Source organism: Microcaecilia unicolor, chromosome 3 (assembly GCF_901765095.1).
Source record: "Microcaecilia unicolor chromosome 3, aMicUni1.1, whole genome shotgun sequence".
NCBI lineage: Eukaryota > Metazoa > Chordata > Amphibia > Gymnophiona > Siphonopidae > Microcaecilia > Microcaecilia unicolor.
Window position 1 is genome coordinate 306,889,337 of NC_044033.1, and position 19,641 is coordinate 306,908,977.

The following is a 19,641-nucleotide window of genomic DNA, read 5'->3' on the forward strand; positions in this document are numbered from 1 at the left end:
TGCAACCACTGTATCCCCAAGGATAATATGTGGTCATGTCACAGTTGGAACCATCACTTCACATTCAATGTTCCGCCTCCTTAATTGTATGTACACACAACCAGACCAGATGTAAGGCTTTCACCATATACAGGATAACATTTTCATGTTTGTTGACACAACATCACCCAACTTTTCTAAATACTGGTAACACAATCCTGCACTAAAAAGATGGAGGTTGTGAAGAGTAAGGGGCTGTCCTGTCCTGGGTAGGCCACTAGAGGGCGCTGTTTCCATAGAAATGGGGGGAAATGTCTAGGATGAGTCACTAGAGGGAGCCAGTAGGGGAATGTCCAGGTGGAGGTTGCTAGGACAAAGGAGAGTCCTGGGCTGGAAACAGGTGTAGGTGGTTGTGGGCTGGGTCCTGCCTGGAATTAGGGGGAAGAGCCTAAAGGTGTGGAGAAGCTAATTAACCACCCTATACATGCCTGAGTGGTGAAAGAGAAGAGAGGGGAGCTGGAGACCTGGCAGCTAGAGGAAGAAGATCCCCTTGAAGGTACTGGCTGAACTCTGTGGACTTTTGAAGCTCACTGCTGAAAAGGTGACAGCTGCACTACTCTCTGAGAAAGAAAAGTAAATGCTTTTGTTTGGCTGTTTGAACTGTGAAAGTTTGAGGAACTGCTTTAAATGTTTGAATTGAAGAAGAAATATTTAAGTTAATGAAGGAATAAGCCATGAAGATTATGTTAAATGGCAACTAATAAAACCTTTAGTTATAAGAAGCCTGGTGTTGGTGAACATTTGTGAAAGGTGAAGAGGAGGCAGAGAACTCCTCTGTGTTTGAGGCAGAGTCCTGGGGAATTACCTAGATGTGTGGAGCCCAACCGTGACTGTGTGTGTGAAGGAAGCTAAGCAGGGTCAGCCCTCGCCAGGTCCTGGATGGGTGACCAGCTCACAAGGTGCATGCAAATTCAGTGACTCTCATATACCTAACCACATAAACAAATCTGGCAGATCTGTCCAAAGACAAAATGTGCACAACGAAATATTGTAATCACTTCCCTTGAGGATATCTTGTGTTTGTGTTGGTACTCATACATTCATCCACTCTTTTCTCGCCATTTCCATACGTGTTCCCTTTAACTCTGGCCGAGTTTCACACATCTTCGTCAGAAAGGGAAACTATAAACAAACAAATTCATATCAAATCAACCCATCCCACAAACGGAGATAAACCCTATCAAATCAGTTTTTACCCTCTATTAAACTTACTCACAACAAAGCCATTATAAACCTATAACGGACATCAACCCTGAGTGGGTTCGCGTCTGGAGATCCCCCACACACCGGGAAGTGCGTCTGACATCATCCTTCCACGCTCTTTTTAAATCCCTGTATGTAGTCCTACCCAGCACTCCACCCTGTCAAAGGAAACTACAACGAACCATAGCCCACCCCTTAAAGAGCCAGAGCCCATTTACAAAAATCCTTAACAACATGCCTACTCTTCACTGGAAGAACTGACTACAGAAACAGAGCAACCCCTCAAAACAGTCTAGTCATCCACCACACCAAGCTCATGCGCTCATACCCATTCAACCTCTCTGTTCAACCCCCAAGGGTGAACAGTATTCCAGGAGAATATAAAACATTGTTCCTTCTGGGTAAGTATCTCACTTAAATCCCCCCCTCTCTCTAAATCTATCTGCAAGAGAACTGTGTATCGTAAATCTTGAAACTCATGCTGAGCCTCCTGCCAATGACCTGACAAAGGAGCCTCAGCCTTACAGGTGCGTTTATTACTCACATGTTCCCCAATACGAACTTTTATTTTTCTAATTGTATGTCCTATATAGAACAACCCACAAGGGCACCAAATACAATAAACAACCCCCTGTGAATTACAGTTCGTTCTTTTACACGTGAAATATTTGCTTATTATGAGGGGACAGAATGGTATCCCCCTCATAAACATATCTACAATACAAACAGCCCCCGCATCTATAGTGTCCCGGGTCATTCTGACAAAGTATCCTAGATCTAGAGAGCAGTTCACCTAGATTACAACCTCTCTTATATGTAAAACAGGGGAGTTCTTGAAATGGTGCATGAACTTGCAAAACATGCCAGTGTTTATACACCAGCTGCCTAATGTGTCTGGACATCTTGGAAAAAGGCAGTACACATACTAAAGACTACGGCTCATTCTCCACTCTAGGTTGCAAAAGCCACTGGCGGTCCGCATTAGATGCTCTTTTATAAGCATTACGGACCACTTTATCCAGGTATCCCCATTGATTGAACCGATGATACATGTCGGCTGCCTGTTGTCTGAAGTCTTCCTTCCCAGAGCATACACGTTTCAAGCGCAGAAACTGCCCCAATGGGATATTATTCCGTAAATCCAGTCTTTTGCATTGAGTGTCACATGTATGATTATCTCCCAGTTGGTGAGATGTCATATGTTTGCGCCCGATGCAAAGAGCTCCTAGCTCTTAGAGAACGTGTCCGTTCTCTTGAGGCTAGAGTAGCAGACTTGGTGGAGCTGAGGGAGACAGAGAGGTACATAGAGGAGACCTACAGGGATGTTGTAGAGAAGTCCCACCTCCAGTCTAGTAGCCCTTGTGCTACCTTGGAGGAGGGAGGTCTCCTAGAAGGAGAGCATCACCCTGGTGAAGTAGGAAGTACTCCTGTAGCCAGGACCTGCCCACCAGGGGATGTACTATCCTCTCGCACCGAGGATATGTCTCCAAGTGCTGCCCGGGAGGGAAAGGTTAGGACAGCTGTTGTAGTTGGTGATTCGATCATTAGGCATATAGATAGCTGGGTGGCTGGTGGACATGAGGATCGCCTGGTGACTTGCCTGCCTGGTGCGAAGGTGGCGGACCTCACGCGTTACCTAGATAGGATTTTAGATAGTGCTGGGGAGGAGTCCGCTGTCTTGGTACATGTGGGTACCAATGACATAGGAAAATGTGGGAGAGAGGTTCTGGAAGCCAAATTTAGGCTCTTAGGTAGAAAGCTCAAATCCAGATCCTCTAGGGTAGCATTTTCTGAAATGCTACCCGTTCCACGCGCAGGGCCCAAGAGACAGGCAGAGCTCCGGAGTCTCAATGCATGGATGAGATGATGGTGCAGGGAGGAGGGTTTTAGATTTGTTAGGAACTGGGCAACATTCTGGGGAAGGGGGAGCCTATTCCGAAAGGATGGGCTCCACCTTAACCAGGGTGGGACCAGGCTGCTGGCGTCGGCATTTAAAAAGGAGATAGAGCAGCTTTTAAACTAGAAATGGGGGGAAGGCCGACAGTCGCTCAAAAGCGCATGGTTCGGGAAAAGGTATCTTGCAAAGATACCTCACAAACAGGGAAGATAGGGTTTCTGGATAGTGAGGTTGCAAAACAGACCGTGGTAGACCAGGTGCCCTTAAATACAACTAAAGATCAGACAAAAGATGTCAAATCAATAGTGTCAGGTACTAAGCATCATGCAAATAAGAAAAACAAACATACTCTGAAATGTCTATATGCAAATGCTAGGAGTCTAAGAAATAAGATGGGAGAGTTGGAATATATTGCACTAAACGAAAAATTGGATATAATAGGCATTACTGAGACCTGGTGGAAGAAGGATAACCAGTGGGACACTGTCATACCGGGGTACAAAGTATATCGTAGTGATAGGGTGGACCGGACTGGTGGAGGGGTAGCATTGTATATTAACGAGAGCCTTGACTCAGATAGATTACAAATCAGCAGGACACAAATCACACCTTTGAATCATTGTGGGTTGAAATTCCATGTATAAAAGGGAAAAAAACGGTGATAGGAGTGTACTACCGTCCGCCTCGCCAGGATGAGCAGGTAGACACAGAAATGATAAAAGAAATCAGAGACGCGAACAAAATGGGCAATGTGATAATAATGGGTGACTTCAATTATCCAAATATAGACTGGGTAAATGTAACATCGGGACACGCTACAGAGATACAATTCTTTGATGAAATCAAGGACAGCTTTATGGAGCAACTGGTGCAGGAGCCGACGAGAGAAGGAAAAATTCTAGACTTGGTCCTTAGTGGAGCGCATGATCTGGTGAGGGACGTTATGGTACTGGGGCCGCTTGATAACAGTGACCATAATATGATCAGTTTTTATATCGACCTTGAAGTAACTGTACACAGAAAGTCAAATACGTTAGCGTTTAACTTTAAAAAAGGAGACTATGATAAAATGAGAAGAACGGTAAAAAAAAAACTTAGGGGGGCAACTGAGAGAGTAAAAACTGTACAACAGGCGTGGACGCTGTTCAAAAATACCATCCTGGAGGCCCAGGCCATACATATTCCGCGAATTAGAAAAGAAAGACGGAACTCCAAAAGACAGCCGGCCTGGTTGAAAAATGAGGTGAAGGAAGTTATTAGGGCTAAAAGAAATGCCTTCAGAAAATGGAAGAAGGAACCGTCTGAAAATAACAAGAAGCAGCATAAGGAGTGTCAAAGCAAATGCAAGGCGCAGATAAAGAAGGCCAAGAGGGATTACAAAAAAAGATAGCATTAGAGGCAAAAAAAAACATAGTAAAAATTTTTTTTCGGTATATTAAAAGCAGGAAGCCGGCAAAAGAATTGGTTGGGCCGCTGGATGACCGAGGGGTAAAAGGGGCGATCAAGGAAGACAAAGACGTAGCGGAGAGACTGAATGAATTCTTTGCTTCGGTCTTCACCGAGAAAGATTTGGGTGGGATACCGGTGTCGGAAATGGTATTTCAAGCGGACAAGTCGGAGAAACTTACTGACTTCACGGTAAACCTGGAGGACGTAATGGGGCAGTTCGGCAAACTGAAGAGTAGCAAATCTCCTGGACCGGATGGTATTCATCCTAGAGTACTGATAGAACTGAAAAATGAGCTTGCGGAGCTACTGCTAGTGATATGCAACTTATCCTTAAAATCGAGCGTGGTACCGGAAGATTGGAGGGTGGCCAATGTAACGCCCATTTTTAAAAAAGGCTCCAGGGGAGATCCGGGAAATTATAGACCGGTGAGTCTGACGTCGGTGCCGGGGAAAATGGTAGAAGCTATTATTAAAAACAAAATTACAGAGCACATCCGAGGACATGGATTACTGAGACCGAGTCAGCACGGCTTTTGTGTGGGGAAATCTTGCCTGACCAATTTACTTCAATTCTTTGAAGGAGTAAACAAACATGTGGACAAAGGGGAGCCGGTTGATATTGTGTATCTGGATTTTCAAAAGGCGTTTGACAAGGTACCTCATGAAAGGCTACAGAGGAAGTTGGAGGGTCATGGGATAGGAGGAAATGTCCTATTGTGGATTAAAAACTGGTTGAAGGATAGGAAACAGAGAGTGGGGTTAAATGGGCAGTATTCACAATGGAGAAGGGTAGTTAGTGGGGTTCCTCAGGGATCTGTGCTAGGACCGCTGCTTTTTAATATATTTATAAATGATTTAGAGATGGGAGTAACTAGCGAGGTAATTAAATTTGCTGATGACACAAAGTTATTCAAAGTCGTTAACTCGCGACAGGATTGTGAAAAATTACAAGAGGACTTTACGAGACTGGGAGACTGGGCGGCTAAATGGCAGATGACGTTTAATGTGAGCAAGTGCAAGGTGATGCATGTGGGAAAAAAGAACCCGAATTATAGCTACGTCATGCAAGGTTCCACGTTAGGAGTTACGGACCAAGAAAGGGATCTGGGTGTCGTCGTCGATAACACGCTGAAACCTTCTGCTCAGTGTGCTGCTGCGGCTAGGAAAGCGAATAGAATGTTGGGTATTATTAGGAAAGGTATGGAAAACAGGTGTGAGGATGTTATAATGCCATTGTATCGCTCCATGGTGCGACCGCACCTTGAGTATTGTGTTCAATTCTGGTTGCTGCATCTCAAGAAAGATATAGTAGAATTGGAAAAGGTGCAGCGAAGGGCGACTAAAATGATAGCGGGGATGGGACGACTTCCCTATGAAGAAAGACTAAGGAGGCTAGGGCTATTCAGCTTGGAGAAGAGACGGCTGAGGGGAGACATGATAGAGGTATATAAATAATGAGTGGAGTGGAACAGGTGGATGTGAAGCGTCTGTTCACGCTTTCCAAAATACTAGGACTAGGGGGCATGCGATTAAACTACAGTGTAGTAAATTTAAAACAAATCGGAGAAAATATTTCTTCACCCAACGTGTAATTAAACTCTGGAATTCATTGCCGGAAAATGTGGTGAAGGCGGTTAGCTTAGCAGAGTTTAAAAAGGGGTTGGACGGTTTCCTAAAGGACAAGTCCATAAACCGCTACTAAACGGACTTGGAAATATCCAAAATCCCAGGAATAACATGTATAGAATGTTTGTACGTTTGGGAAGCTTGCCAGGTGCCCTTGGCCTGGATTGGCCGCTGTCGTGGACAAGATGCTGGGCTCGATGGACCCTTGGTCTTTTCCCAGTATGGCATTACTTATGTACTTATGTAAATGTCTCGGATGGAAAGTAGAATATTGGAGCACCATATTGCTGTCTGTTTCTTTCCTATAAATCGAGATACTCAATCTTCCCTCATCAATAGTAATGGATACATCTAAAAAGTTGATCTTCTTTTGATTCCACGAGGCTGTGAAGCTCATATGGACATCCACGCTATTGATGTACATCACAAACTGTTGTAGGTCCTCTGCTGTACCGTCCCAAACAGGAAGAATATCATCAATGTATCTCTTCCACATGAGGACCTTGCTCATCTGCGGAGAGGGGTAGATGAACCTATTTTCAAACCTGGTCATGTACAAACATGCCACAGAGGGGGCGACAGTGGCACCCATCGCCACCCCCTTAACCTGCTGAAAATATCCACCTTCAAATACAAAATAATTGTTCTTTATCACAACCTCACTCATGTGGTTCAACAATTGTATCTTCTCTCCCAAGATATACAAAGGGGACAAGTACTCAGATATGATCTTCAACGCCTCATCCTGGGGGATGTTTGTGTATAACGCCACAACATCCAAAGTGGCCAGTAATACTGGCCTATCGGTGGAATAGTCACACCACCCAAAATCTTCAACAGATGCGCAGTGTCTTTCACATATGACTTTGCTTCCTGCACTCATGGTTTAATGTAGTGGTCCACATACTCAGACAACGGTTCCATCGCAGACCCGCGACCCAAAACAATCGGTCATCCTGGTGGTCGTGTTAAGGACTTATGGATCTTGGGTAAGAAATAAATATAGGGAACCCGAGGGTGTTCCCTATATAAATACTTATAATCCTTATGGGAGATAATCTCGGCTGTGTTCGCTTCCCCTAACAGGCGTGCAATTGTAGATTTTATTTGAGAGGTTGGATCCCCTGGCAGCCTTTGATAATGAGATGTATTAGATAACTGATCATATGCCTCCTGGAGGTACAGGCTCTTGTCCTGAACTACAACCGCACCCCCCCCCCCCCCCCCCCTTGTCAGCACATTTAATAACAAGGGAAGTGTCCGTGCATAATTCCATAAGTGCCTTGCTCTGCATTTGATTTAAATTAAAACCTCCTCTCCTTGTATTCCACACTTGTTCCTGGCGCTGAAGTTCACTTAACACCAACCGTTCAAACGCTATAATTGAAGCATCAGGAACACCTCCTGGAACCCAAGAGGACCGAAGTTTCCCCTGAAGAGGAAACTTGTTATCAGAAGAAACTGGATGTTGATCCTGAAAAAAGAGCCTCAATTTCAGCAATCTAAAAAACCTATACAGACACCTATGGGCCTCATAAGCATCATACTATGCATAGGGAACAAATGATAAACCCAACTTCAGAACCGACATTTGGGCAGTTGTTAAATGCCTGGAGGATATGTTATATACATCTAATGTCGCCCCTTTGCTTGTCGTTTGGGTCGAACAGATCTCACTTCCTCTTGCTGATCCCCCTGCTGAGGAATCATTGAGGGTAGACTTAAAAAGACTCAGACCTGACTGTGCCTGGCCCCGATTCTCCGGTGGATCACTCGTGCACGCCGGCACTAGCGGAGCACCCCCACCCCCCACCCTCACCAGACAAATCACTAGAGGAGGAGAGTTTAAATTCCATCTTCTTTCCTCTCCTACTCCTTGATTTTTTAAAACGTTTGGTTTTATCCATCCAAGGGTACATGTACCCCTTGGTATAGTCAAGTTCATCACGCTTGAACTTACCAACCTTAAGGGTACGTTGATCTTTCCTTTAGCTATCCATTGTTTTGGTGTGCTCTAACAGCGCTTTGTCAAAATCCTCTTTCATTTCAAGTTGTTGTAATGCATTTAATTTAGTATCCAGCTCATCCCTCTGATCCTTGATATTGAGCTGCAAAGCATCAATAGTTATTAACATTAAATCGAGGGAACATTGTGATATAATCCTATTCCAATTTGTGACATACTCTTGGTTCCCCAAAAACCTCGGTTCTTTATAAATCCTTAAATCCCTGGGGATATGTTGCAGGTGGCAATACTCCACCAGTGCTGCAGAGTGCATTTCAGATCTTATCAAGGCTTTATTAATCTTACAAATTTCCTCCCAATCCACCAGATCATCGGGGCCAGACACCCCAAACAGTTGTGCAGATGCCAAAAGCGATTCAACCCTCTCTTGGGAGAGTCTAGATTTTGACTCCCACCCCAGCGTGGCCATATCTTCCAACCCATATATACTGTCATAAGTTTCGCTTTCCCAGAAATCATGTGATTTCTCCCAAACTAGAATCAGAAAGTAGCCTATGAGGCATATTTTCAAAGCACTTTGGGAGGCTAAGTTCCATATGTTTCTATGGAACTTTGGGAGGCTAAGTGCTTTGAAAATAAGCCTCTATGCCATATATGGATATTCCTGTATTATATCACTCTCTCCTGATGTGTTTGCACGTGAACAGTTGGTGGCCATTGGCTAACAGCCAGAACAATACCCTTTTGTCCTCTCTCTTTCTATCTCCCCCAAATGAAACATTCTGGACATGTTAGGTTCACACTGTGTCCTCAGCCTGTCAGCAACTGCCAAGGTTACCTTATATGAAAGGCATGATCTCAGCTCCTGAGAAAAGCACTGTATGTTGCGAATATGCTAACTTGTTAGGCCAACTTGTGAGAACCAAACTGAGGCCTTAGTACAGGCCTTAGCCCTTAGTAATAGGCCTAACATAGGAAGGAATATACAGAAACCACTCATAGGAACACAGAAGGCTGTGCCACCCAGCACTCAAGGATAAAGGGAAGCCACTCATAGGAACACTCTAGGCTGTGCCATACAGCACTCAAGGATAAGGGGAAGCCACTCATAGGAACACTCAAGGCAGTGCCACACGATACTCAAGGACAAAGGGGAAAAGCAGGCTAAAGGGAAAGGCTGCTTCTAAATACATGTCAGAAAAGGAGCAATGCTCACAAGGGCCAAGAAACAGACACTGCAGACAAAGGGTTAAGTCAGACTAAAGAGAGAGGTTGCTTCTAAATACACAAGTCAGATAAAGAGCAGTGCTCACAAGAGCCAAGTAACAGACATTGCAGACAAAGGATAAAAACAGACTAAAGAGAGAGGTTGCTTTTAAATACACAAGTCAGATAAGGGAAATGGGACTTGATATACTGCCTTTCTGAGGTTTTTTTGCAACTACATTCAAAGCGGTTTACATATATTCAGGTACATATTTTTTCCCAGGGGCAATGGAGGGTTAAGTGACTTGCCCAGAGTCACAAGGAGCTGCAGTAGGAATCGAACTCAGTTCCCCAGGATCAAAGTCCACTGCACTAACCACTAGGCTACTCCTCTGCTAAGTAACAGACACTGTAGACAGAGGGTAAAAACGGACTAAAGAGAGAGGCTGCTTTTAAATACACAAGTCATATAAGGGAAATGGGACTTGATATACTGCCTTTCTGAGTTGTTTTTTTTTTTTTTTTTTGCAACTACATTCAAAGTGGTTTACATATATCCAGGTACTTATTTTTTACCAGGGGCAATGAAGGGTTAAGTGACTTGCCCAGAGTCACAAGGAGCTGCAGTGGGAATTGAACTCAGTTCCCCAGGATCAAAGTTCACTGCACTAACCACTAGGCTACTCCTCCGCTAAGTAACAGACACTGTAGACAGAGGGTAAAAACAGACTAAAGAGAGAGGCTGCTTTTAAATACACAAGTCAGATAAGGAGCAGTGCTCACAAGAGCCAAGTAACAGACACTGCAGACAAAGGGTTAAAGCAGGCTAAAGGGAACTCTAAACAAAGGAAAAACATTCTTACCACGATACAGCCAGCCCACACAGCCAGGCAGGGAAAGGCATGGCAGGCAGAGAGACAGCAGACACAGCTGCACAGAAGCAAAGTAATCAGGAAAGAGGCTGGCTACTACAGACTCTCAGAACAAACACAGACGAGCTACACACACACAAAAACAGGAGAGGCTATGCTTGAAAGCACAGCTAACTGAAAAGTAACTCAGGTACCAACAAGAACCACACACACAGGGGAACAGTACAGGGCCTTGCTTTTGAGCAAAGCTAACAGGAAAGTAATCCATACAGGTTAAAACAAGAACCACACACACAGGAGAACAGTACAGGGCTTTGCTTGAGAGCAAAGCTAACAGGAAAGTAATCCATACAGGTTCAAACAAGAACCACACACAGGACTCAAGGCTGCACCATGAGGTACTGCTAACAAGACCAGTTCCCTCGGAATCAAATAACAACACTACAACGAGAAAAGGGAAAATAGACCTGTTGCAAAGGAGAGGCAGGAAAGTTCCCCGGGTCCTTATAAAGGAGTTGGTTGATGATGTCACACTAGGAAATGAGGCTTGGCTTCAGGGACACCAAAGCGAGGCTTGGCTAGCAGGAACATCAACAGCAGGAAAAAGACAGTCTGGAGAGGCCACAGTGCCAGATACAGAGAAACAGTAGGTCTGGACACAGCCATGACAGTGGAGGTGTATTTTCAAAGTGCTTAGACTTACAAAGTCCCATAGTAACCTATGGAACTTTGTAAGTCTTAATTGTGTTCTCTGTTTTCTCCAGGGGAACTGGATTCAATTCCTGCTGCAGCTTCTTGTGACCCTGGACAAGTCAATTCACCCTCCATTGCCCCAGATACAAACTTAAATTGTGTGCCCACTAGGAACAGAAAAAATACTTGTATATAATATATGTAAACCGCTTTGGTTGTACCCAAAGAAAGGTGGTACAGTATATCAAATCCATGACCCTTGCTCACCCCCCCTGTACTGCTATGGATTTACAGCCTGCTTCACTGACACAGACTACCCAATAATTACTGTGGATTCTTTTGGATTCGTATTAGGTAAATGAGACCTTTATTACAGGTGCTAAAATCTACAATGATTAAGACATATATATATATAATGATTACATCATCTAACTAAAAGAAAGCTATAAGACTGATATATACATATTATACATACAACATCACTGGTCAGGAATTTCAGGCCCTTATCTCATCAGCCAGGAGGCCCGTTGCAGCGAAAGCCCAAAGTCTCCTTATGACCAGGAACAAGTCTTTTCTGCACGGTGTGTCCACCCACAGATGAGCCTCAAAACTCTGCTGCAACAAGCCCCCCTTTTTATAAGGCTTAAAACTCATGTTCAGAGCTAAGGAAAATTACAAGAATGTACATGAGGATGCAGTCACATGCTTCTGGCCCAAGTAAACAAACCACTGGCCAGATGGCTCATCTCCTGAACTCCGAGCATATCCTGTTTCCCTCCTGCACAAACTGAATTGATCAGAGACATGCCTTATCTTCCACATGTTTTTGTATTTACAAGGAAAGTTACTTTTGGTCAAAGACAAAAGATTTCAGAGTGTATTATCGGGCAAAGCAGGTTGAAAAGCAATCCTTTACATCTTCCATTACATTCGGCTCTTTGCTTTTCAATTTTGCTTATACGATAATGGTATAATAGAATAACTATGAAATATGTTTCACTAATTTCAACAAACATACTAAAATTAATAGGAAGTATAATCCAAGGGCAAATGGTAATAATGCTGCTCACTAATAACTAACCAAAATTCAGTATTACAAATAATACACACTGCTTAGTTACATTAAACTGCACAATTTGCCCATAACAAAAGAGGTCCGTGCACAAGGCAGTATTTGAAATTATTAATCAGGTTGTGGAAGGCACCCACCGGTGAAATTCACCTCCACAAGTATTCAGAGTTAGTCATCTTGAGCCTTATTCCTTTGTATAAGGGCAAATAAATGTTACAACATGCAAGTAGTAAATTATGCTATATTAATTTCTAATTGTAAACTATCTGAGTATAATAAAAAAAAACCTTTATCATATTGCAAAATAATAAGCTGATTAATGTCAGTTCTAATACATTTTGTTTTGTCTAAAGTTTCAGCATCAATAGCCCTTGTTATCTCTACACTTGTACTAAAAGCTCCTAACAATGTATCATACCAAGTTCATTTTACTCTACAATTAAGGCAATTAAGGGTACTGCAGTTTTTACACAGGTCTTCATAGGTGTAGCATTCACACAAAAAGAATATAAACATGTGCTAATAACACATTGGTGGTATAAATGTCAACAATGTCCACATTTTTGGGTCAACGATGCCGTATTGTCTGTCTCTGACTTGTGCAAGTCATATTAAACTCATTCGTGTGACAGGACTTCTTTCCATATTTGAGTGTTGTTGACAGTTGGCACAGGACACATCTAGTTAGCTGAGCATGTGTAATTATCTTGTTGTCAGATTTCACTATGATTCCTCCATCTCTCAGTCAGCTTGCCCTGACTCTTGGCTGTGAGTCATAAATGGCCACTGGGGGTAATAGCCATACCCAAAGACACCATAAGAAGAAGGATTACACTGATTCTTACAAATATCTATAAATAAAGCATATAAACAGATCAGTTATTCTCTAAGATAACACTTCTTGCCCAGATCGGAGGATTTGGACAGGGTTATATTATTACTTAAGGCATATTGATGTACTAATTACCCTTCAAAAATGGGAACCATTATCAGTTCTTAAGTTTTAATAGTGTTGCCTGCAAGGATGTGCAATTACATATCTAGAATAATTATCTACTGCTGTGCATACATATTTACATCCTTGCAAATTGGGTAAAGGTCCTATATAATCCATCTACCAAATTTGTTCAGGTAATTTTCCCCTTTTTAATTACCCCTTAGACATGTGGGGAACAGATCGCCTAGTCTGGTATTAACAGACCAGACATTCAACAATAACAAGTTTAATAACATCCATAATTAAACTAATACCACAATCTGTTGCCCACCTGAAAGTGGCCTTTCTTCCCAGATGTTCACATTTTTGGTGCACCCATTTCGCCAAACCTGAACAATTATCTGGCTCTTCCACAGTTTTCCACCTTATGGGGTGTGATTTTACTTTATTCATCAGCCACTGCGCTACAGAGACGTTCTAGAGTATCACCCTTGCAATGAGCATCTACATAAAAAACAATTTAACTATATAAATGACAAGTGACCGACTCACCCGCAAATGCGCGGTAGAGACTTCCCTCTCTGTCCCGCCCTCGCGTCAAGACGTGATGACGTCAGAGGGCAGAACAGAGAGGGAAACGGCCGCTGCCGCTGGAGCCTGGAGACGAAGCAACATCGCCGGCGCACCAACCTCCACCCCCATCCCTGACATCGCCGCCGCTCCCACCCCTCTCCGTATTGGGCCCTCTGCACTGACATGACAGCGCCTCTCACCTCCGTGTGGAAGCACTTCAGGCAGTAGCAGAGCAATCTGCTGCTGCCTGCAGCGCTTCACACGGAGGTGAGAGGCGCTCTCATGTCAGTGCAGGGGGCCCGGCATGGAGGGGGGAGGGAGTGGTGGTGAGGAGGGTAGCTGGACATGGGGGGAGGGCAGGGGGAGAGAGGAGGGTTGCTGGACATGGGGAGAGAGCAAGGCAGAGAGGAGGGTTGCTGGACATGGGGGGAGGGCAGGGGAGAGAGCAGGGTTGGTGGACGGGGGGGAGGCCAAGGGAAAGAAGAGGGTTGCTGGATATGGGGGGAAGGCAGGGGAGAGAGGAGGGTCAGTGGATGGGGTGAGGCCAGGGGAGCGAGGAGGGCTGCTGGACATGGGGGGAGGGCAGGGGAGAGAGCAGGGTTGCTAGACATGGATCGATGGAGGGCAGGGGAGAGAGGAGGGTTGCTGGACATGGGGGAGAGCATGGGAGAGAGCAGGGTTGGTGGACGAGGGGAGGCCAAGGGAAAGAGGAGGGTTGCTGGATATGGGGGGAGGGCAGGTGAGAGAGGATGGTTTGGGCGAAGCCAGGGGATACAGGAGGGCTGCTGAACATGGGGGAGAGAGCAGGGTTGCTGGACATGGATCAGGGGAGGAGAGGACAGGGGAGAGAGGAGGTTTGCTGGACATGGATGGATGGAGGTGAGAATTATTACATTTTGCAAAACACAAATCTCACCCGTTTTAACGGGCTTAACGGCTAGTCACATTAGTATTTTACACAATTCCAAATATCTTTCCACAATTCTCTGCTTGCCACAATTCTCTGACCCACAAATCTTTGGTATTAATTTTCCAGTTATTTTTGTACCAAGTAGGTAGCCACATGGCTAATCCATTTGCCATAGATCATGAATCAGTATATATGTATGACATTGCCCTAAATTCTCAGTTTTCAAAGCCATATAGGCAGCATATAACTCTGCATATTGATTACTTCCTCCTTCTACACTACATTCTAATGAACATTCTATTTTTGGATTGTAGGCTATCGCTTTCCACATTCTCTTTCCTCCAGCATACTTAGCAGAACCATCTGTAAACCACGCATGTTGCTACTACTCATTAGTTAATTGATCATAGGCTTTTCCCCACCTGACTGGGCTCTCCACCCGTTCCAGGGGTTCTAGCCCAATTTGTCCTGTTTCTGGAAGGGCTGCCACCTTTTCATGCAGTGAGGGAATTCCCCTAATCCCTGATTTCCATTCAGTTATACTAGCATCTTGTGCATGCCCTATCTGATGAGTTTTTGGGGAGCTATGTATCCATTGCATTATTAGTATTTCAGGTCTCAGGACAACCACATGTCCTATATTTAACTGCTCAGTATCTACCAGAGCCCAATAGCTGTTTCTCAAAAGGAGTATTTTTTCTTTTCTAGTTCTAAAACTCTTATGGCTCTAAAACCCCAGTGTTACCTGCGTCCTTTATGTTTGCCAAAAGCTCTGATTAGCATAATTTTCATTCACTGAAACACTTCATTCTACTTCTAGTTGCACTGGCCACAGATCTGAAACAATCTGTGTTGTCTGCTCAAAAGCCTGTTTAAAAAAAACCCAAACAAATCTGTTGCACTTCTCCCTTCCACTCAAGGTCATATTTTTTCCTGATTATCCGGTGCTAGCATTTTACTTATGTGCTGCTTGCAATTAACAAATTCCTATGCCTAAAAGTTTCCCTGCCTGAGATGGTCCTTGTATCTCATTAAGATTTATCTCCCATCCCTTGTCCTTTAAATGTGCTATTAATAACTCCAAATGAGCCTAAACATAATTTTAAATCTTGATATAAATGTACTTTCTTTTTGTTAATTTTCTCTTCTTCGTTTCTTATATTTATACTGCGTCACTCTTACAATGGCATGCTCAGTTATCATTTAGTAAAGTATTCTGGCAAGCATCTCATTTTAGCTATAAATCACACACTTATCATTTGAATTCTGTACTTTTCCTATGCTGTTTATCCCGCCTCTAACGAGTTTTCAGATAAGCAATACTGTTACATAGAGGGGCATAATTGAACGAAAACGTCTATCTCCATGGGCGTTTATCTCCGAGAACGGGTCCGTGAAGGGGCGGACCGAACCATATTTTCGAAAAAAATAGACGTCCATGTTTTATTCGACAATTTGTGAGCTGGGCGTTTTTGTTTTTCAGTGATAATGGAAAATGAAAGCGCCCAGCTCAAAAATGAATAAATCCAAGGCATTTGTTCGTGGGAGGGGCCAGGATTCGTAGTGCACTGGTCCCCCTCACATGCCAGGACACCAACCGGGCACCCTAGGGGGCACTTTTACAAAAACAAAAAAAAAAGGTAAAAGAGCTCCCAGGTGCATAGCACCCTTCCCTTGTGTGTTGAGCCCCCCAAATCCCCCTCAAAACCCACTGCCCACAAGTCTACACCATTACTATAGCCCTAAGGGGTGAAGGGGGCACCTACATGTGGGTACAGTGGGTTTGGGGGGGTTGGACGACTAAGCATTAAGCAGCACAATTGTAACAGGTAGGGGGGGATGGGCCTGGGTCCACCTGCCTGAAGTCCACTGCACCCCCTAACAACTGCTCCAGGGACCTGCATACTGCTGCCAGGGAGGTGGGTATGACATTTGAAGGTGAAAATAAAAAGTTGTGAAACATCATTTTTTGTGGTGGGAGGGGGTTAGTGACCACTGGGGGAGTCAGGGGAGGTCATCCCCGATTCCCTCTGGGGGTAATCTGGTCATTTGGGGCACTTTTTCGGGGCCTTATTCGTGAAAAAACAGGGTCCAGGAAAAGTGCCCTAAATTCTAGCTACAAACGCATACTTTTTTTCCATTATCGGCGAAAGGCGCCCATCTCTCCTCGGCCGATAACCACGCCCCAGTTCCACCTTCGCCACGCCTCCGACACGCCCCCGTCAACTTTGTACGCTTCCGCGATGGAGTGCAGTTGAAAACGTCCAAAATCTGCTTTCCATTATACCAATTTATTCGTTTTTGTGAGATAAACGTCTATCTCCCGATTTGGGTCGAAATCTAGGCGTTTTTCTCTTTCAATTATAAGGTGGATAGTAACATAGTAAATGACGGCAGATAAAGACCTGTACAGTACATCTAGTCTACCCAACAAGATAGTATGTGATACCGTTCCTTCTCCCTTTCTGTTTTAACTTTTTGCCTGCAGCAAACTTACAGCAAACGGCAATGATTCCTTTAAACCGGAATCCTATTCCTCCCATTATGACCACTCAGTGGCTATATTAAAATATAGTACCTCATTCCATCCTTGGGATTCAACTCTTCTCTGCATTCCTCTTAAAAAGGTGTCATTCTTTGTACGAATCCCACACGCTCGTCACCAAAAATGTACTGCTATGGATTTACAGCCTGCTTCACTGACACAGACTACTCAATAATTACTGTGGATTCTTTTGGATTCGTATTAGGTAAATGAGACCTTTATTAGAGGTGCTAAAATCTACAATGATTAAGACATATATATATAATGATTACATCATCTAACTAAAAGAAAGCTATAAGACTGATATATACACAGTGCTTTTTTTGTGCCGGTACGCAACGGTACGGCGTACCGGCACCTTTTTTTTTTGCTCCCCCCGCCCCGTGAGTCCATGTCCCGCACGCAGTGCCAGCCCCCATTTCCGGCCGCTGCTGCTTCTCCTGTTGAGCAGCAGCGGCCGCTACACAAAGAAAAAGATTTTAAAAAAAATTGAAACCTGTCTGAAACGCGGCACCCCGGCACTGTAGACAGCCATTAGGCATTGGCTGTTGCCCCGCAACCGCTCCTCCTCTTGCCTCTACGTCACTGCGCTCCTCCGGGGTCTTCCTACAGGGGCAGTGACGTAGAGGCAAGAGGAGGAGCGGTTGCGGGGCAACAGCCAATGCCTAATGGCTGTCTACAGTGCCGGGGTGCCGCGTTTCAGCCAGGTTTCAATTTTTTTTAAATCTTTTTCTTTGTGTAGCGGCCGCTGCTACTCAACAACAGGAGAAGCAGCAGCGGCCGGAAATAGGGGCTGGTGCCGCGTGCGTCGCGTCTTCGCGCCAAACTTGGCAGGGAGAGGGAATCCAACAGAGGGAAGGATTGGGGAGAGAGAGAAAGAGGGAAGGATTGGGGAGAGAGAGGGAAACAACAGAGGGAAGAATTGGGGAGAGAGAGGGAAAACAACAGAGTGAAGGATTGGGGAGAGAGAGAAAGAGGGAAAACAACAGGGAAGGATTGGGGAGAGAGAGGGAAAAACAGATGGAAGGATGGGGAGAGAGAGGGAAAAACAGATGGAAGGATGGGGATAGAGAGAGGGAAAACAGGGAAGGATTGGGGAGAGAGAAAGAGGGAAGGATTGGGGAGAGAGGGGAAAACAGATGGAAGGATGGGGAGAGAGAGGGAAAACAGATGGAAGGATTGGGGAAAGAGAGAGGGAAAACAGATGGAAGGATGGGGAGAGAGAGGGGGAAAACAGATGGAAGGATGGGGAGAGAGAGAAAGAGGGAAAACAACAGAGGGAAGGATTGGGGAGAGAGAGAAAGAGGGGAAACAACAGAGGGAAGGATTGGGGAGAGAGAGAGAGGGAAAAACAGATGGAAGGATGGGGAGAGAGAGGGAAAACGGAAGGATAGGGAGAGAAAGAGGGAAGACGCTGGATGGAAGAATGCAGAAAGAAATAGGGGAGACACTGGAAGGATGGGGAGAGAAAGCAGAGCTGCTGGATGGAAAAGGGGAATAGAGAAAGACTGGAGAATAAGAGGAAGGGGCATGGGGAGAACAAGGGTGAGGAAAAGATGAAAAGCCACAGGTAGATGAAGGAAATTAAAGAATGGATAGTAAGAATGAATTAAATCTGGACAGAGAGAGAGCCTGAAAAATATTGAAGAAAGCAAAGAAAAAGGAGACAAAAATGACAAATGGCACAGAAGAGTTAAGCGAAAAGAAAGCAGAATCACAGAATGGGACCAATATGGAAAGAAAAACAGTCACCAGACAACAAAGGTAGAAAAAAATCATTTTATTTTCATTTTAGTGTTTGTAATTATGTCCAATTTGAGAACTTACATTGGCTGTCTTATTTTGCACTGGGTATACTGGAGCTGTAAGAGCTTACAGAGATTATTTATAATGAAAAAAATCACGTTATTTTTTTCTCCTATAGTACTATAATATTTTCAATGATGTCTGTTTATATGCGCCATGGCTGGTATAGGGGGTGTGGTTAATGTGGGTGTGGCTATCATAGGGGTGGAGCCATATGTGGTGACCCCGCCCATAATGAGTACCGGCACCTTTTTTTCTACAAAAAAAGCACTGTATATACATATTATACATACAACATCACTGGTCAGGAATTTCAGGCCCTTATCTCATCAGCCAGGAGGCCCATTGCAGCGAAAGCCCAAAGTCTCCTTATGACCAGGAACAAGTCTTTTCTGCATGGTGTGTCCACCCACAGATGAGCCTCAAAACTCTGCTGCAACAAGCCCCCCTTTTTATAAGGCCTAGAACTCATGTTCAGAGCTAAGGAAAATTACAAGAATGTACATGAGGATGCAGTCACATGATTCCGGCCCAAGTAAACAAACCACTGGCAAGATGGCTCATCTCCTGAACTCTGAGCATATCTTGTTTCCCTCCTGCACAAACTGAATTGATCAAAGACATGCCTTATCTTCCACATTCCAACTTGTTTTTCTTTTTAAAAGGAAAGATACTTTCAGTCAAAGACAGATTTCAGAGTGTATTATCGGACAAAGCAGGGTTGAAAAGCAATCCTTTACATCTTCCATTACACCCCCAAGTACAAAATAAGTACTTGTATATAATATGTAAATGGATTTGACTGTAACCACAGAAAGAAAGTATATCAAATCCCATCCCCATTCCC